This window comes from Chironomus tepperi, unplaced genomic scaffold (assembly GCF_022539635.2).
Source record: "Chironomus tepperi strain 1889 unplaced genomic scaffold, CSIRO-AGI_Ctep_v1 contig_250, whole genome shotgun sequence".
NCBI classification, from domain to species: Eukaryota; Metazoa; Arthropoda; class Insecta; order Diptera; family Chironomidae; genus Chironomus; species Chironomus tepperi.
In genome coordinates, this window is record NW_027226372.1 from 100615 (window position 1) to 120213 (window position 19599).

Below are 19599 nucleotides of genomic sequence, written 5' to 3' on the forward strand. Positions count from 1 at the left end.
AAAATAGATAAAAGCTGTTGCCAGAAATGAAGGAAAAAGCTTTTGACTAAAAGGTCAACAGAGAAAATTGAGGATTTGAGCACCTTTTTTGTATGCACGATTAAATCAACCCCGCATGAAAATTGAAACTTTTACTTCCGAAAAAAAATATTCTCTTTCATCCATCCCGCATTAAAACTAACAACTTTTAACGATTATATAGAAAACTTTTGATGCTGTAACCTTCTCTCTTCTTCTTGCACCACTGCTGATGACTTGTATCAAGTTTCAAAAATTATTTTAGTGTTGAAACAAAAGGAACGGCCCCTTAGGCTGAATTTAGTATAGGATGTTAAATATTGAATGTATTGAACACTGGAACAAGGTTTTATGAGAAATTCCAAGAAGACTTTGTGTTAATATCTTTGAGAATATAATCTGTATTTAACGCTGAGTAGGATGAATATGAAATTTTCTATCTGACGATTCAATAGCTTTTCTTGGAACTAATATGATGTTGGTTTTGAATAAACAGCTTCTGTATCCAAGCATAATTTATAATGCTGATCTTTTGAGTGTTTCGTAATGCTTCGAGAGAATTCTCTTTTGGCGGGTTTGTTATGACTTATTCTGTAAAGAAAAATCATGTAAATTTTGGGACAAGATGAAAGTCATTATGCAATATCGAAATGTACCCTTAGGAATCACTGAACGAAGACGAACAAATGAGGTCGTTGCTCTCTATGCACTTGTTTGAACTCTTGTTTTTCATGACTTTAGGAGCAGAAAATGGCTATTTTTGGAAATTTGAAGCAATTTGATAATCATTCGACTATTTGTTTACATACTAATTTCACCAGACTTTAATAAGGAACCTAAGTTATTACAAAAGGCTTTCCATCTGACTCTATTACTGGCCACATCACAATATTTGTACAATTTATCCATAAAGCATAAATTCTTTATTGACATTCTCTTTGATCCGTCCTACTCCATAACTCTTTTGGAGCTCTTCGACACCTTTTTCCTTTTGAATTCTATCCTAAGGTAGTGAGACAACCTTATGGATCTGTCCTAGCATTGACACCTTAGGTTGTATTGCGGTTTTAAAGTTTCCGACCTATCCAAACATATTTTCTCACGAGTATCTCTCGATTCATGTCCTCGTGACTAATTATTCTTAATAATGCTGTGGTGGGAAACCTTTTATTCTTCGCAACACCTTTGGTGATTAGCCTCGGTTGAAAACATGACAAACAATCATTGTATCTCCAAATATTTTCCAGAAAAAATTCGCTAATTGGTTTAGTGGACTAAAGCCGACTAAAGCTCAACCGACTTCCTGCGGCACACTAGTGCGCCGCAACACAAAGATTGCCACTGCACTATTTGATGACCGATCGCCTTGATTACGATAGTTTATCCCACGAATAAGTTATACAAGACTCATGAATCACAAAACGTGATATTTTATTTTATACGTCTTCTATTTATTACATCCGCGTGTCATAGCAATAAAAGAAAATCTTTTAAAATTACTTAAGGAAACCAGAAACCACACATAACTCAATTTAAACTTTTTATTCATTCAAGACATTCCAAAATATACATTTTGGACATTGAAAGGCTTCAAAATTCATTCACATTTTCCAATTTATCCAAGAAGAAAGCATTCCAAAATCATTTCAAGGACACCAATGGATACTGCATAACATTAAGAATGTATAAGGTATCAAGTATTTGAAAACAATACCCACATAATAACATCAGCAGTATTCATGATACACAAAAAGCTACATACATAACATTATTGTTCAGTAAGGAAGAAGGCTCATGATCAAAGTACATATTTTATTACGAAAAAAGAACATTAAAAACATGTACGAAATACCTCTCGTCGCTGCAACAATGTTACCATCATATGATAGAAAATTGAATGAAAAGGTGGCGTCGTCACAGCAGCAACAGCAAAAAAAAAACTTTCTTTTTTTATCTTGTGCAAAATTGCGAAACAAATACACACTGTAGTACAAAATATTACGAAAGTTGTATCATGGAAAATTTATTTGATGCTATAAAGAATTGTGTAAGCATCTTTGTAGTTGGGGAATGTAGCTGTGCTGGTTTTTTAGCAAGTCGAATTTTAAAGTAATGACACAGTTTTGTTAGAAATTATGACTCAGTTGTTACATGTTTGACATGATTGCAATTTTGAGGAGTTATGTTTGAGATTTTGAGGATAGGAAGTTTGTTACTAAGTTGTGAATACTAGAATTACATTCTTAGTGTTGCTAAAATGTATTAAAGCATCCCTGGTATCATAATCTAAGGGACTTACTTACTTACTTCGCTTTCCGTACAGAATAAGTGAGATCTATGGCCTTCTTCAGTCAGTTCCTGAAGCTGGCTCTATCACTGGCTACCGCTTGCCAATTACCAATCCCAAGTATGACACTATCTATATCGACAGACAATCTAAGGGACATAATGCTGAAAATTGAATTTTTTGCCATAAAATGGATCGGAATAAGCTTCCACGGCACCGTCATAGCAACTTCTCGTCAATTCGCATCTTATCATTAGTACAGTAACTTAACGTTGCTTTAGTGAGCATGTTTTACTGTTCGAATAAGCCTCTAAGTGAGCAAATCTCTAAATTTGAATGAAATTTCCCTATTATTGAAGAGTTTCCTCATCAAAATCATGTCAATGAATCCCTCTAATTGAAAGCAATTATGAATAGTTTATTGAAAGTTAGTTAGGTTTACTTTCTAGCGGTAACAAGTGGCTTTTAGCATCTAGAATCAAATTGAGAATTTAAGATTCCTTTAAATGCCTTAGAATCTTAAAAGAACTGCTTATTCCTTTACCGTTGATCTGAAAGAATAAATGCAATTCTGAATAACAGAAACCCAAATGAGACTTGAACTCACGCTCTATGATTTGCGGTTGCATGCATCTACCACTGAGCCATTGGGGACTATTGGACAATATGACAAATTGGCATAATTTAATTATACATTTAATTACTGCACTTTCAATGATAAAGCATTGATATGCTTCTTTAATAATCCCATTCAAATTCCATACAAAATAGTAATCCTTAGTTCAGTTGTCATCTCGTTGCTGTGTCGCAGTCACTGACATTGTCATCAAATTGCTTCAAAATACAACTCCAAAATATCAAACCTTGAAGTCAATTTGGATTTTGCACAGAAAATTCGACTCTATTCGGACTTGATTCCATAAAAAATTTAAGCCTCCTCTGAGCCGACTTCGACTCAACTTCCAGTTCTGAACAACATGAAAAGGTGAGAAAAATGTGATGTGAAATACAAGAAAAGGAATTTAAAGCGGATGCTGTTGACTTGATACAAATGCTTTATGGTGTACAAAACTGTTTCATTTCGTCTTCACTTCCATGACAAAAGCAGCAAAAAGGAACACAAGAGGAGAGAAAGTTTTTCCTTCTTTTTTTATATATTTTGCAGTTACACAAAACAACAACACTCGGAAAAAGAGATGTATATCCTCATTTATGCAACTTTCTAGTTTCACTACTTGTACTTTATTGCTGTACCGTAAATATATGTTGATGATGACGGTAAAAATGAATGACAAAGTCATGCAGGAATGAAGCAATTTTTTAGATTGTAAAAAGGAAATGAATATTTCACAAAAAAAAAATTGTATGCAGTACTCGAGTTTGTTTTGTCACTCCAATTCACCAGAATTTATTTTTTTTTTTTGCTTCCATCCAGTTAAAGAAAATGAAAGGAAAATGCATGAGTTATGAAATCAAGGTGGGGGGTAACAAAAGGAATTTTATTGTGTAGAAATGAAGGGAAATTTATATTTTTTTTTTACAGTAGAAAAAAGGAAATACTTGAGATCCGGATGAAGATTAAAAGGTATAAGAATATTTGAAGGATTTCGGAAGTGGAAGTATGTTAAGGTATAGAAGAAAATATGCAGAAATATAAGAAAGTTTTTCTCTACCTTTTTTGGTATTTTTTAATCAAGCAGAAATGCTTCAACTTCCTTTGCAAAAAATAAAATGCATTCAAAGATTTTCTATTCTTTCATTTCAAAAACAGCAGTAATGCTTCTTACATCAGTAACAGATGAATATTTCAGCATCTGTAAATAATTTTGGTATACCGCGGTGTGCATGTGTATGAGGATCCTTGTTCTATTTCCTAATTTCATGTTGTGTAACGAGTAGTTGTGGGATTATCAAAAAATATTGAAATTTCTATGGATACATTTATGGTTATGATTATTTTCCCAAATTTTGAATATAAACTCAGGCACTTTAAATTGCTTAACAACTTGTAGTCATGGAATTGATTGTGAAAAGCTGTAGCCGCAATATTTTTAGGTTTTACAAATTCTACTGACTTGAAGAATGAAATCAGGAATTGAGAGGGTTGGTTTAAATTTTAGTTAATTGCTGGTAGTTCTTAGAATTGTTTATTAAAATCTCAAGCATATTACACATGCCGGAGGATTCATTTCTGTATTAGGCATCACTAAAAGACCCCTCAAGTGTCAGTAATTTTAATATCCTATGAGTGACTTCCAATGTGGAATTTGATCGGCTCTTTTCAAATTCGAAACAAAGTTTCGAAACAAATTGATAAACGAAGTGGACAGATTTAGTTAGGCTGGATATGCTATTAGAAGACCTACGTCAAAGGCTTTAAGTGCTTATAGCCTTTAAATCTGACTTTGTTTATGGTCAAAGATCAAGTGACTTGTGAAGCACTTGGTATTGGCAATTAACAAAGAACAACCAGCAATAGAGCTAGTTTTAGACGCCAACTGAGAGAATTGATGAATCATAGCTGACCTGTACGGCTAGAGTAGTAAGTAAGTAAGCTAGACATCCAATATGAACTTAGGTCTGCACTTCAGGAAAGCTGATATTGTAAAACGAGTTAAAGTGAACCGACTTAGATGGAAATGCTACTGAAATTCTTGTGGACTGTTACTTGAAAACTTGCTGATCGTTACTAAAAGACGATTATTTACTAAAAGATAGAAGAAGACCTGTGGATTGTTACTAGAAGATATGTGGGCTGTTACAAAAACACCTGTGGAAGCTCCATTATGTAAGTTTATTCAGTATGTCTTTCAAGATGGCTATAGATCACTTAGACGCCTTAAGAACTCATGACTCTTAGAATCGAGAATTGACCAGCGATAGAGCTAGTTTTAGGAGGCACCTACGGGAGATTATGAATCACATTTGATCTGTACAGTCAGTACTGTCAATGACGTAAGTAAGTGAATAACCCTGCATAATTGATTACTTCCAATTTCTCCCGAATTTCACACATTCACCCACTCGAATTAAACACAAAAAGTCATCAATATTAATTTGAAACATGCTTCCAATAATCCCTAACATTCGCTTTAACATTCATCCTGCTGCAGCATCATAATTCAAATTTAATGTCACATGTTAACTTAATTTATCTTATTTATTATGTCTTTAAAATTGGAAGGAATTTTCCATTCCAAAAAATATACAATATCTGCTTACTGCTTCCTGAGAAAAATGCAAATATTCTTAACCCACTTGATATAGTAGCAATGGGGAACAAATAATACAAATGACATAAAAAAGAGTCGAAAGATAAAAAATGAGCTGAAAATTTTCACTTTACGTACGTAGTCATATCCTCTACCCCAAATTGTTCTCCATATGTGTTCACATAACAATAATAATATAATATTAAAATGCCATTTGTTCAGTCGAAATGCCGCAAGTTTTAAAAATAAAAATGTCACATACATGAAAATGAGTGAAACAGAAACAGGAGGGCCCCAACATGTGTGAGTCGCAAATAGAGAGAAAGAGTCTGTATTAAGTAGATTAATGCTGTATTTATAATTAAATTTTCTTCTTTTTTTATATATATTTTATTTTAACTTCTCATTCTCATCTGCACTCGACTTCTCGACATTCATTTTTAACATAACTGGTGCGCGCACGAAGCATGTCAACACAGAAAATATGTATAAATTTTTAGACTCGACTCCTTGCGCTTTTTTTTTTCATTTCCGTTTCTGCTGTTTTCTTTTTTTTTGCGAGCTACAAACAAAAACAAAGTTATATTCATGTGAGACAGAAAATCGGGAAATATGGAATAAGAAGCAGCGTGGAATAAAATTGAATATAAAGTCTTCTTTTGCAGTCTTCCTTACAACAAATTATTATGGTCCCTATTCATATGAGCTTATGCACAATGGCGTGAATATAAACTTTTTTTTTTGTGTAGGTTTTTTTGTCATTCTATCTTTTTTTGGCTGGTGCATGGCAGATAAACAACAAGTTGGATGATAATTGGAGATGAATTGATAATCAAGAGCATGACTAGAATCTTTTGGAAGGTGAAAAGAAGAGGCCAACAAATTTAATTAGCAAAATAATCTCAAGAACAGAGCAAGCTGAGAGTAATGCTTGCAAGCATGCACAACTTTTGTATAACATTACAGTTAGGCAAGTTCCCATGCTACACATTTGCCTGTTAGGGTGCTTTCACCACCAAGGTGCCTAAGTTGAGCAATCGGACAGGTGCTTAGGTGTCGTTCAACGCTTTTTTGGGAGAGGGTGGCTCCTGAAGACATAATAAGTGAACGGTCCCTTAAGTAATCTTTAGTTAAGTAACTCGATGATTGTTGGTACAAATTATTCTGTTTTCAAAATTGTGGCTCTTTAGGAGTTTAGGCATTTTAGTTTCTTAACCCGAATAGCCAAAAATCGATAAAACTATCCAAAATTCGACACCAGCATAGCAAATCTCTTGCACTTCACTTAAACCAAATCAGATATACATTGGTTTAGGACAGTATTTTTTATCGACTAATCATTTGGTGCTATTGGTAATTGGCAAGCGGTAGCCAGCGATAGAGCCAGCTACAGGAACCGACTGAGGGAGGATCACACTTGATCTGTACGGCCAGCGAAGTAAGAAAGTTATCGTTTTGTGCTATATGGGTAGTACGTTTATGCATGAGAATAAGACAAAATTGGAGCTCTGGGGTATGTCGACTTAAAAAACAGACCAGAGAGTTGAAATCGAATACCAAAAATTGTAACGAGACCTACAAGGATCCCCTTAAAAATGGAATATTGATAGAATAAGCTTTATTTGAACAAATTTCTCTAAAAAGCCTATATAATATCCCTTTTATGACTCTCATAGCTTCTTACATGTTTCGTCTAATCTACAAAGCAACAACTTAAACGCACTCAAAAGAAACAATTCAAGACTCTTTTTACCAGCATTCAATGATAATCTCAAATAAAGGCTGTTCCAAACAGAGCCTTTTCAATGATTTCTGAGGGTAAATTTTGTAGTCAGACAAACTGTCATAACCAAAATTCACTCTCTAAGCCATAACAATCCAAAAAAGTAATAATTTGTATATGAATGGCAAGAGGAAGGTAGTGAGAAGAACATGAAGAAACAAAAATTGTGGAAAACTTTGTAATCTTTTTCCCTTTTTTTATTCATAAATTATTCTTGAACCACCACCAGCCCCAAAAAAAGGAGACAACAAGAAGGGAGGGGCTGACTGTATGCAAAAGGAAGTAAAAAAGCATCCGTAGTTACTATTAAAAGAGAGGAGGACAGAATGCCCAATAAAAATTTTATTATGCGATCGTGACTTTACTCAAATGCTTTCACATTGCCTGGTAAATGGTTGTAAAACAAACTGCGACCGTGTCCATTTATTGTCGTGCATTCTAAAATAAATAAATTTAAATTTTTTTTTGCTTCTTTCTTTCATTTTTTTTGGTTTTCTTGGTAATGTGTATGCTCGACCATTCAGAAATGAACATTCATCCTTGTGCTGAATTTGGTGAAATTGTCTGTGACAGCTTGGAACCTCGAAGTTGTGATTTCTGATACAATGTTACAGTTTTCATATAAAGCAGTGGTGGACAGTCTTGCAATTCACATGGATCACCTTCATGGAAAACCTGGACCAAAATTACACACAGCATAGGGCTCATGACCAATTCCATAAATTCTTGGCGGTAAACTAGTGTGACGCAGCACACAGGTTGTCCACCACTGGCATCAAATCACTGAGCAGCTACCCCACAACATCACATCAACCACCAAAGTTGATATCTACCCAAAAATGACTGCAAAGGACTCATCTTAACACATACGTACACTAACCCAAAAAAAAAAGCACCGCCGAGCATAAAAATGAACGACTGACACAGAAATTTATTAGAATTACTCTGGGCCAACAAACAGCCATACATGCTTATTTATTGGTAATTCAATGTAAAAAAAGTCCAGGAAGTTAACAAGAAGAAGCTCAAGAACGAAATAAAAAAGGTTTAATAAAAAGATTAATGTAAACGGATGAGCGGCACAAAAAAAAGGTAAGAAAATTCCTGGTGGATTTTTATGGCTTGAAATGGAATAAAAGATGCAAGGGATGAAGTTTTGGTTAACCGAAAATTTAACATCCTCATTAAAAATTCAGAAGATGAATATTTTCCAACTGAGAAAGTAATTTTAATAATAGACAGGAAGAGTAATTAAAGACTGGCTGAAAGTGTGTGTTGAGAATTTTAAGTGATTGGATTTAGAATTTTGAGGGGCTGAGGTGGGAGACGGACGCTGATGGATTTGTATTTTGTAGAATTTTATGGCCGATTTGGATTTGAATATTTTTGCTCTTAAATCTGAATACACACCCATACAGGTAATGACCATGCTATTAATATCAGCCTAAATATACTAGACTAGTATGCTCGTGCAAGCTGTTTTTAGCTTACTCTGCTATTGAGAGCACGCTCTTTGAATGCAGAATCCCCAAAACTTCTGAAGTCCGAAAATTTGTCAATACTAACTAGAACAATTACACTGACGGACTTTTGAGATTCTTGAACTCCATTATGCCTCTATAGATCTGGATTCTAGTGTCTTGTCAAAATCACATCTACATGACAATTTGTCCTTAGATCAAATATATGTTCAACTAGTCAAATAATCGAGACTAAATCAAGTTTTGAGACTGAAACTAGAAAGTCTAAGTATTGGTCAAGAGAACCATTACTATAGAGTTTCCCACAATAACTACGATAGTGTCATACTAACTGATTAGGAAACAAATTGAACCCTTAACTAGGTTAAAAGCAGCGTTCAAAAAAACTCAGATGACAGCCCTATTCTGAACAATGTATGATTTTTGCCATTATGAATTATACATTCAGAGTTTCTTGTATATATCATTTTCAACGTTGGGACCGAGCAGTTTTGAATGATTAGCCTGGCCAATTTAACATCCTAAATTTAGACAAAATCAAATATCGCTCCTTCCTTAACCAAATCTAGAAAATTCACAATAAAACGAATAGAATTGCAAAAATAAAAAGCAGACACAAGACATCGATCGACAAACAAAAAAGATCTTCAAAGAATTATCATCAATAATTCAGAAAGGAACCCCCTCAACTAATCCATATGTTAAATTGAAAGTATCATGAGAATAAAGTTTAGTAAAAGTCCATTTCATATTTTTTTCAAATCCTTAACATAATGCAATCAAAAAGAATTTTCTTTTCCATCCCTTGGCACAATTTTCTTCTTCCGATTTTTTTTTCTTTCGGTTCCTTTATGAGAAAAAAATGTAAAACTTTCCACTTTATTTTATCTTATTTCTTCTTCGTTGAATATTTGGGCGTAAAAAAAGTATAAAGAATAAATAAATAAACAACAACAGAACAGAACAGAAAGGAAAGGAACTGAAAAAAAATTGTAAAGAATAAAAAATGCGAATGAATACAAAAAAAAGAGAATTTCTCTGTACAGAAGACTAATGTTTATTTGCTAGAAAAAGAAAGAAAAGATAAACAATTTCTTGCCTCTTTTTTTTTTCGTTCATCTCTTCTCTTTAAGTAAACGAATGGCGACCAAAAGGGTCAAGAGAAAAAAAAAGTTTATTTTCGAGATCGTTGTAAATATGTTTCTAACTACAAATCTTCTCTCATCTGTTTCACCTCGAAAATTTTTCTTCTTTTTTCTTCTTCTCTGAATATTGTATAAATTTCACACATGGCTGGTTACGGATGGTGCTAAATTGAAAAATGAGGGAAATTAAATGAGATAAGGATGGAATTTTTTGGAAGAAGTTTTCCTGATATTTTAGGATAATTGAAAATGAGCATGTAGAGGTAATGATGAGGAATTTGGTATTTTTCTTAGAATTCTTAGAAAACCTTTATAAAATCAGACATGCTCGAATGGACTAAAATATATTTGAAATATGAAACGTTCAAAAACTTTGAAACGTTAAAATTGCAAATTTTAGAACCTCCTTCCCACAGTCGTAACGCTTTGCAACAGAATCATCGAACTTTCAACTTCAACGACATCTTAATGGACATTTTGACATAGTATCCAGCTAATAACTGAACATCGACTAATGACTATTTTTTGCCTCATAAAGATCCGTCTAGTTATAAACTGGACATTATGTCAAGTTGTAATGCCTGAATGGAAATGTCAATTAGATTCAAAACAGAGAACTTGTACAAGCTTTTGAGTCATTGGAAACATTTTGTAATAAAGGCTCCAAGTTTGGTTATGGAGCATGGCTCCAATAACAAGCCAGTATGTCAAAATCCGGTCAATGTATTGTTGTCCACTCTGGATCCAATTTTGTCAAGTAAGTATCTCAAAAATCAAGCTGTGTAGAAATGAACAAATAATTTGGTTCCAAGCTAATTTGAATCAACTCTGAGTCGGATTAAATCAATTTGGCATGGAATCAGAGTCACACTGGCCTGAAACCGGATTTCCAGGCATTTCAACGCTGTGTGCTTTGCGAGAATAATGCTGAATTTTGGCTGAATTGCATATAATTCTATTTAATATTTAAGTTTTCTATTTTAACAGATTTAAAAGATTTGTATAGAATTTAGGTCAGGACTATACCAAAAAATCTCAATCTTCTCTGAAAAACCCTTAAATCGATCGGATTTATAAGATCGTGTGGCTATTCCTCACTCAGACATTGATACTTTACTCATACTCAATGGTCGAGTTGTTCAATAGTTTTAATAATATCGGCTACATAGTCAACACTTAAGTAATCCAAAATCGATCGAAGTTATCCCAATTTAAATTCCATCTCAAAACCTCCTAAATCATACTCCATCCTAACCAATCCAAAAACTATAGAACAACAACTATGAAATTAAAATTTCACAAAATATCTCCATGTGTTTGCGTCTTTCCATCCTACACGTCTCATCTTCCTCTTCTTATTTTTTGACTTACAGATCGATTGATTTACATTTTTGTTAGTAAATAATACGATACATACAATAAGATATGTGAACATACGCATAAATCATACAGTATATATACAAGTCAAGTGTCAAGCCCCGCGCGCGAAGTAAACAAAAAAAATATCTGTAGTTTATTAATTAAATTTACCGGTTAAAAAGGACTGTAGAAACTAAAAAATCAGTGGAAAACAAAGTTGAATTGTTAAATTATTAAAATATAAAGACAGTATATCGTGATAAAGTGCAAAAACAATCAAAAATCAAACTTGAAAATTACAAAAACAATAGTAGTGAGTAAACCCGGCAAAGCCGGTGGCGTTACAATGCCGGTATCAGCAAGAAAAAGAAGAGGTGCGATTTCGCCTTCTATGAAACAAGAAATTGTCAAACAAATCAAGGGAAATGAAGCAAACAAACAAACAAGTACGAAAAACGTAAACAAAATTCAAGATACCAACAATCTATCATATGACACAAGCAAGAAACTCTCAAATGATGTTGAAGGAGAGAAGTATCTTATCTTACATAGAACTGATGTTGGGCTTACAATGAAAGAATGTCAGCTATTCTTCTTGCAACAGCACTAAAAACGGTCACGAACAATGAAAAACTAACATGCAGAACACTTAAAAGTGGGGACATATTAGTCAAAACTGAGACAATTAGACAAGCAAAAAGTCTAATAACATTGACACGAATAACAAACGCAAATATTGAAGTTACAGAACACAGAACTCTGAATACTTGCAGAGGAGTCATCAGTGCTCATTGAAATATGAAGACGAAGCCACGATGCTTGAGTATTTGAAACCACAAAATGTTACGAAAATCGACTTCCATATGAAGAAAGTAGGAAACGAGACAATCAAATCTGGTCTCGCCTTTGTGACTTTTGGCAAAAATGAGCCACCAGAGTATCTAACAATTGGTTATCTCAAACTGAAAGTACGGCCATATATACCGACACCAATGAGATGTTTTACATGTCACAAATTTGGGCAATTACGAAAACCTGTCCGAGTCAAAACACGCCAAAGTGCTACAATTGTAATGAAGACAAGCACCTCCTGACAAAAGAAGAAAAATGTACAAAACAATCATCGTGTGTAAATTGTGGCTCAAATGAACACAACAGCTACAACAGGACATGCAGCGAATACAAAAGACAAGTAACAATCCAAACAATAAAAGTCACACAGAAAGTTTCCTCTGAGGCAGTCAAGCGATCCAATTTAATAAGAAATACGTACGCTCAAGTCAATCAGATGGCACAACAAACGCATCAGAATGTCACTGGCTGTGGTTTCCACAGAATAAGCGAACAAAAGCAACGAACAATAATTGATTACAAAGACTTGAATCAAAGCGGCGAAGAAACAGAGCAAATTGAAACGGATTCTCCTATCGATGAAGATAGAAGGTCACAAGAAGAAACAATACCTCCGGATCAACATGACCAGCACACCGACAATTCTTAATTGGAATATTCGTGGCTTTTTTGCCAATCGCAACGAATTAGAGGTATTAAGTAATGATATTAATCCATCGTTTATTTGCTTGCAGGAAACCAAACTCAAAGGCGATATAACTTTCAAAAACTATAAAGTATACAACAAAAATAAACAATGTAACAGTGGTAACATAGCTAGTGGAGGAGTTACGATACTCGCGGATAAAAATATACATTCGGAAGTAGTAGACTTAAATACGACATCCAAGCAATTGCTATTCTTACCCGACAAACTTTCTACTCTGTAACGTTTACTTAGACCATGGACTTAGAATTTTACAGGACAAACTTGAACACTTAATACTGCAACTGGGACCAAATTTCATTCTGACTGGGGATTTTAACGCTCATAACATAATCTGGGGATCACATAAAACAGACGGAAGAGGCAGGACAGTAGAAGAGATTATAGACAAGCATTTGCTAACAATCAAGAACGAAAACAGACCGACACACATAGCATCCTCTAACAGTAGACTTACTGCAATCGACTTAACACTCTGTTCCCAAACTTTAGTTGACGAATTTGAATGGACCGTTTTAGACGACTTACATGGCAGTGACCATTTCCCAATACTGCTCTCCTTTCCACAATACTCACAAAACCAAACAAGACGAAAAATATAACATAAACAGCACGAACTGGACAAAATATAGAGAATTCATCAATTTACAGAACCTAAATAACACAAGCATAGATACTTTACAAAAAGAATCCTGGACGCAGCCAAAAACTCAATGAAAGTGTCTAAAGCTTTTCAAGGCAAAAAAAGCTTCCCTATTGGAATGACGAAATTAAGAACAAAATAATCGAAAGGAAAAAATTCATCAGAGAATTTAAAAGAACTCTCGATCTAAATTTAAAAGACAAAATAAACAGGATTTCTACGGAAATACACGAGCTGTTGGAAAAATCCAAAAAACAATCGTGGAATCAATTCACCTCATCCATCAACTATAAAGCGACATCAAAAGAAATCTTTGAAAAGGTACGTACTCTGAACGGCAAATCAAAAAGCACAGTAATCAAGACATTATACGACGAAAACAGAAACCAAGTACACGACCAAACCAAAATAGCAAACATTCTAAAGAACACACTAGCAGAAACATACAAAGACAATACTAACAATAACATCCCACAAAACATTCCCCAAGACAGTAACAACAACTGCTACAATCATGAGATATCACTACTTGAACTCGAACAGGCACTTGATAAATGTAGAGGCTCATCACCCGGACCTGACAATATCCATTACGAAATGATTAGACAACTGGACATTAAAGCAAAAAAAATATTACTCAGACTTTACAACGAAATCTATGACAAAGGACAGGTACCTAAATCTTGGAAGCATTCATTAGTAATCCCAATTCGAAAACCAGGAAAAGACCCCCGACAATCAACGAACTACAGACCTATTGCACTGACAAGTTGCTTAAGCAAAGTTTTAGAACGTATAATAAATAGAAGACTTCAATGGACATTAGAAAATAGACTGCTATTGAATCAATACCAGTCAGGATTCCGTAAAAGACGAGGAACAACTGACAACTTAGTATATCTCACGGACGAAATACAGAAAGGCTTTATTGAACAAAATCAGACTGTAGCGATCTTTATTGACATCACCAAAGCATACGACACAAACAGGACCGACGTAGTTATTGCTTGCTTATTAAAATTGGGTTTTAAGGGGAAATTAGTTAATTTATACAAAGTTTCTTAACAGACAGGACTTTCGACATTCAATTAGGAGGGGTAAATTCTGACAAGGGAAAAATGGAAAAAGGGATCCCGCAGGGATCAGTTATCTCGTGCACACTGTTTAACATAGTGTTCAATGAGATACTGAACTGCATTAGACGGACCGATCAAGTACTGTGCTTATGCTGATGACTTGGTGATTTTTTCAAAAGGAAAGACCACTAAAGCAATTGAAGCAAGCCTTCAGACAACACTAGACAAAATAAGGACTGATATGAAGAAGAAAGGTTTAGAAATTTCTAAAGACAAGACGAAGTGTATGCTTTTCTCGACAAAACAAAAAAAGAACATTGTTCTACCCAAACTTAAACTTGACAGACAAGATTTGGAATGTGTGAAGAAATTCACCTTTCTAGGACTTACATTTGACACGAAATTGAACTGGACAGAACACATAGACAACGTGACGACAAAGACTAAACAGAACATGAACGTTATAAGAATGCTTTCTAACACCACTTACGGATCTGACAGAAACACCCTACTAAAACTTCACGATGCCTTAATTAATTCGATCAACAGTTATGGAGCAATAGCATTGAACAACCTGACTAAAGAACAAGACAGAAAGCTGAATACCGTACACTACAGGAGCCTTAAATTTGCTATTGGAGCATTTATAACCTCCCCGAACAAAAGTGTAGAAGTAGAGGCAGGAGTGATACCAATTAAGCATCAAAGACAGTTGCAGAGAACAAAGTACGCTTGTAAAATTCTAACAAACATAAATCATCCCATATACAGCAGCCTTATTAACACAACCCAAGACCATAAATACTCACAGAGAACAAAACCCCCAATATCTTACACAATGAGACAAGACCTACAAACCTTGAACATTAATAACAAAACTAACATCAATCAAACCCTACTAACTCGATTCCCACCATGGACAAAAACAAATCATAAATTCGACTTATCTCTAACAAGATTTAACAAAAATGACACACCAAAAGAACTACTAAAAGTAGAATTTAACAAACAAATTGACAAATACAAACAGGAAAATTACGAAATTTACTACACGGACGGATCAAAGACAGAAGATGGATATGGATGTGCTGTAATAGGTAATGGCAGCACCGAGAGATATGGATGTCACACCTACAGCTCTGTGTATAGTACCGAACTCTATGCGATATATAGAGCTATAAAAACTGCTGAGAGATATAAAAAGACAAAAATAGTCATCTGCACTGACTCACTGAGCGCAGTATTGGGAATACAAGACAAACAGACAAAACACTCATTAGTTAGACATACAAGATCAGCTAACAAAAACCAACATGATAATAACTTTTATGTGGATCCCCAGCCACATCGGCATTATCGGAAACGAGAAGGCTGATGTCGAAGCGAAACAAGCAACAAAAAAACCATGTTGCAGACAGTACAAACTAATACACACGGACGTTGACAGAACTATAAAAGAAAAGATTAAGGATAAGTGGCAGTCAGAATGGAATTTGGAAATAGGCAGTCAAAACAAGCTAGGAATCATTAAAAAGACTATTGACAAATGGAAAACAATCAACTCTCTGGATAGGAAGGACCAAACTGTAATTACTAGACTTAGACTTGGACATACAAGACTGACACACGGACACTTAATGGAACGGACGAGCATGCCGACTTGCAACTGTGGAGAGACGATCACAGTGCAACACATATTCAACTGTAGTCTGAATAAACAAATACTGGACAAGCATAAAATAAGGCAGACGATAAGAAAAAATTGCAAAGAGTGATCGACTTCGTAAAAGAAATAGATATCTTCGATAAAATTTAATCCACACTAGCTATGTTACAACTGGAACGTAAGAAAATTAAAAAGCATTGTACATAAAAAATGAATTGAAAGGTTTTTTATGCCGTTTGAAACAGTTTAAGTACTTTTCAGACGGCTTTTTCCTTGAAATATGTAAAAATTGGATGAAAAGTAAAGGTCTTTAAATTTAAATACGGACCATAATAAATATAAATATAATAATAATAATAATCATACAGTATACAGGGAATATAAATAGAAAATCTTCTCTCTTTTTTCTATTATCTTCATGAAATCTTCAAGTGTAATTTTGTAAGGCACTCTCATAACAATGAGAATGAGAAGTAAAATAACTCTCAACATCATGAAATTCTTATCGAAGCAGAAAACAAGGAAATAAATTTATGCACACGTATGTTATAATTCATTGAAGTTATGTCAATTTTCTACTTTGAGATTCTTTTCTTTATTTTACATCACGATTTACTGTGCTCATATTTTACATAGGAAGATGTTTACTAATAGGTTGGGAAGTTTTGTCTTTGGAATGTCGGTATGGGTGGATATATGCATGACTAAAGTCAAGTTTCAGCGTTATGGGAATGTGGAATTTGAAAATTTCAGTCATATGTACGCTGGGTTCTCCTTTAGTAAGAGTTTCTGTAGATTGGCTTTGCATCCATGTGTAGGAGAATTTGTGCATACTAGGTGATGGAGCCAGCAAAAGAGTCAGGTGAGCTTGTAGATTTTTACATTGACTAGTTTCTAGCAGACTTCAAAGTCGATTTGAATTTTATATGAATTCTAGTCGACTTTTCTATTCAAAATCGAGTCTGTAGCATATTCAGGGGAGGTCACCCTTAGGGTGTAAAAAGAGGGATGTTACTAGAAAAGAAGCAAGTCATATTGAAGTGTAGGAGCAATATTAGGACACATCAGCTCTTTAGGGAAGTTGACATGTTAACAACATCCGTTGGACTGGACATGTTATTATAAGACTGATTGAAGCTTCTTTAATTAAAGCACTAAGTCTGACTTTGTGGATTTCAAAAAAACAAGTAGGCGTCCAAAGAACTTATAAGAAGATTCTATCGATTCAGCCAGTAATTCTTTCGGAATCTAAAATTGGCAAGCAGTAACCAGCGATAGAGCTAGTTTTAGGCGATATCTATGGGAGGTCAATATTCCGAACTGGCTGAAGTTCTCGAAGGATAGAACCAGCTTTAGACGACCTTTCCACGCGGAAATTGTTTAAAGTGCGCACAAGACAAGGAAGTAAATAAGTAAGTAAGTATGAAAGGTCATGTATCACCATTGATCTGTACCTTCAGAAAAGTAAGTAAGTAGCTAACCTTAGAACTATGAATGTTGTTCAACTAATTGACACAACATGTCATGCGTCAAGAACAAACAACTACTTCCTTACTTGTTTCATTCTTTTCTTTTCTTAAATATGCGTATGTCAATTGTGAACATAATGTATAATATCAAAGGAGAATAAATGAAAGTAAAATAAAGTAAAGTTAAGTATAGAAAAAGAAAGAAAAACTCTCATCTTAACAAGAGAAATTTCTACTTCAAAAACATCAAAAAGAAGTGAAAAAAAAAAAATCTAAGAATTTTCTTCTTAAAAATAAATAATATTTTTTTCGTCAGTTCTTCCCCTCACCCATAAAAAAGATGGGGCGCCACAAAATTATGAAAACATTACTTTAATAAATCTCTTTCTCGCTATCTGTTGTGCGTATCAAGCACATACACATACTCACAAGAAAATTGAATGTCATTATTTCTTATTTGAAAAGTTTCATTTCATCTATGAAAATAAACTTCTTAAGTAGTTATTATGATTATGGCTTTAAGAAGAAGTAGCTGAAAATTTTTCGGATAAGGCACTTTATTAAAGAGTTCAGCATGATGAATCTTGTTATTCAACTTTAATGGAACTGACAGAAAAAAAAAGAAATAAATCGCTTCAAATTTATTCAAATGATAAACAATTTGAGAGATATTTAAGATAGAACAGCTGTCGTTTTTCAGATGTGATTGTTTTATGATGTGAATGGACTTGAAAATTGGGTCACATTTAAGTCTTTATTATTGACTAAATTAAAAATCCTTTATGCTCTAGGCTCATAATGGTGTAGGAGTTAAGATTGTAAATGGCATTTTCGTGTATTGGATTATGGTTGTGCTTATTACCATTAAAATAATGATTGTGAAGATGTTTAACGAATGAGAGTACCCTAGACCACTGCACTAAGTAGACCTTCAATTATATAGTTGGATCAGAACTACTATTTTCCACTCCAGAACCACGTTTACTGTCAATGACTTGGTTCTATAATATATGATTTTAAAGCAATTCTTAATTCTAATACCATATTAAGAGAGACTACTTATGGACACTTATCATTAGATTTGGAAATTCAGGAAAAGGTAGCAAATTGTTAACTGTCATTGGCATTGACTGACATTGGATCAAAGTGACACTTTGAAAATACGATCACTGGTTGATAGCCTATTGAAGATGGAATGCTAAATTTGACCAACGTCGGCACATTCTGATATTCGGATGTATCATATTGTGATTTTAAAACTATATCTAATGCCTGGTTTGCAATCCCTTGATTAAAATATTCTGAATTTTTGAATTGATCCCGAGATTGCATAATGTAGCTTCCTTAGTTATCTATATGTAATATGAAACCACACTTTTTGTCTGTTAGGGATACTCAAGTAACCTTCCTATAGCTCAATAATAGAAACAAGCAACCTGAAATCGTAGGACTTGAATTTAAATCCCACACAGCATCCGTTACTTGGAACTAAACATTTTCTCTTAGATCAACATCCAATAATTCCGCATTAATATTTAAATTCAAACTAAAATTTTCATATTCAAATAAGATTTTATAATTAACATCCTCATGAATGAATGAATCCACAAAAGCCTTTAAGCATCCTTTAAGCACTTGTTTAATTTGAACTTAACATCTTTCGGTCAATAAAATAAAAAACTTTCTTCTAACTTTATCAATGACCTTTACAAATCAGAAAGCGTTAAATCCTACTTGAATGAACATTTCGTTCCTAATTTAAAATCCATGACCTTTAATTAATATTAAAATTGTTTAACAATTCAACCCACATAGTCGGGCGATCCTTTTTATTGATTCTAAAATATTTTTTCAGTCAAAATATTCATAGCCTCATTAAAAATTCGACCCCTTAAATCTAAC

General features: G+C 33.9%; 1 protein-coding gene across 1 annotated transcript in view; it reads right to left on the minus strand.

The window, feature by feature from the left end:
* Positions 1–19599, minus strand: part of side (motor axon guidance molcule sidestep) — a 166656-nt gene that overhangs the window by 91472 nt on the left and 55585 nt on the right. The window lies entirely within an intron of this gene.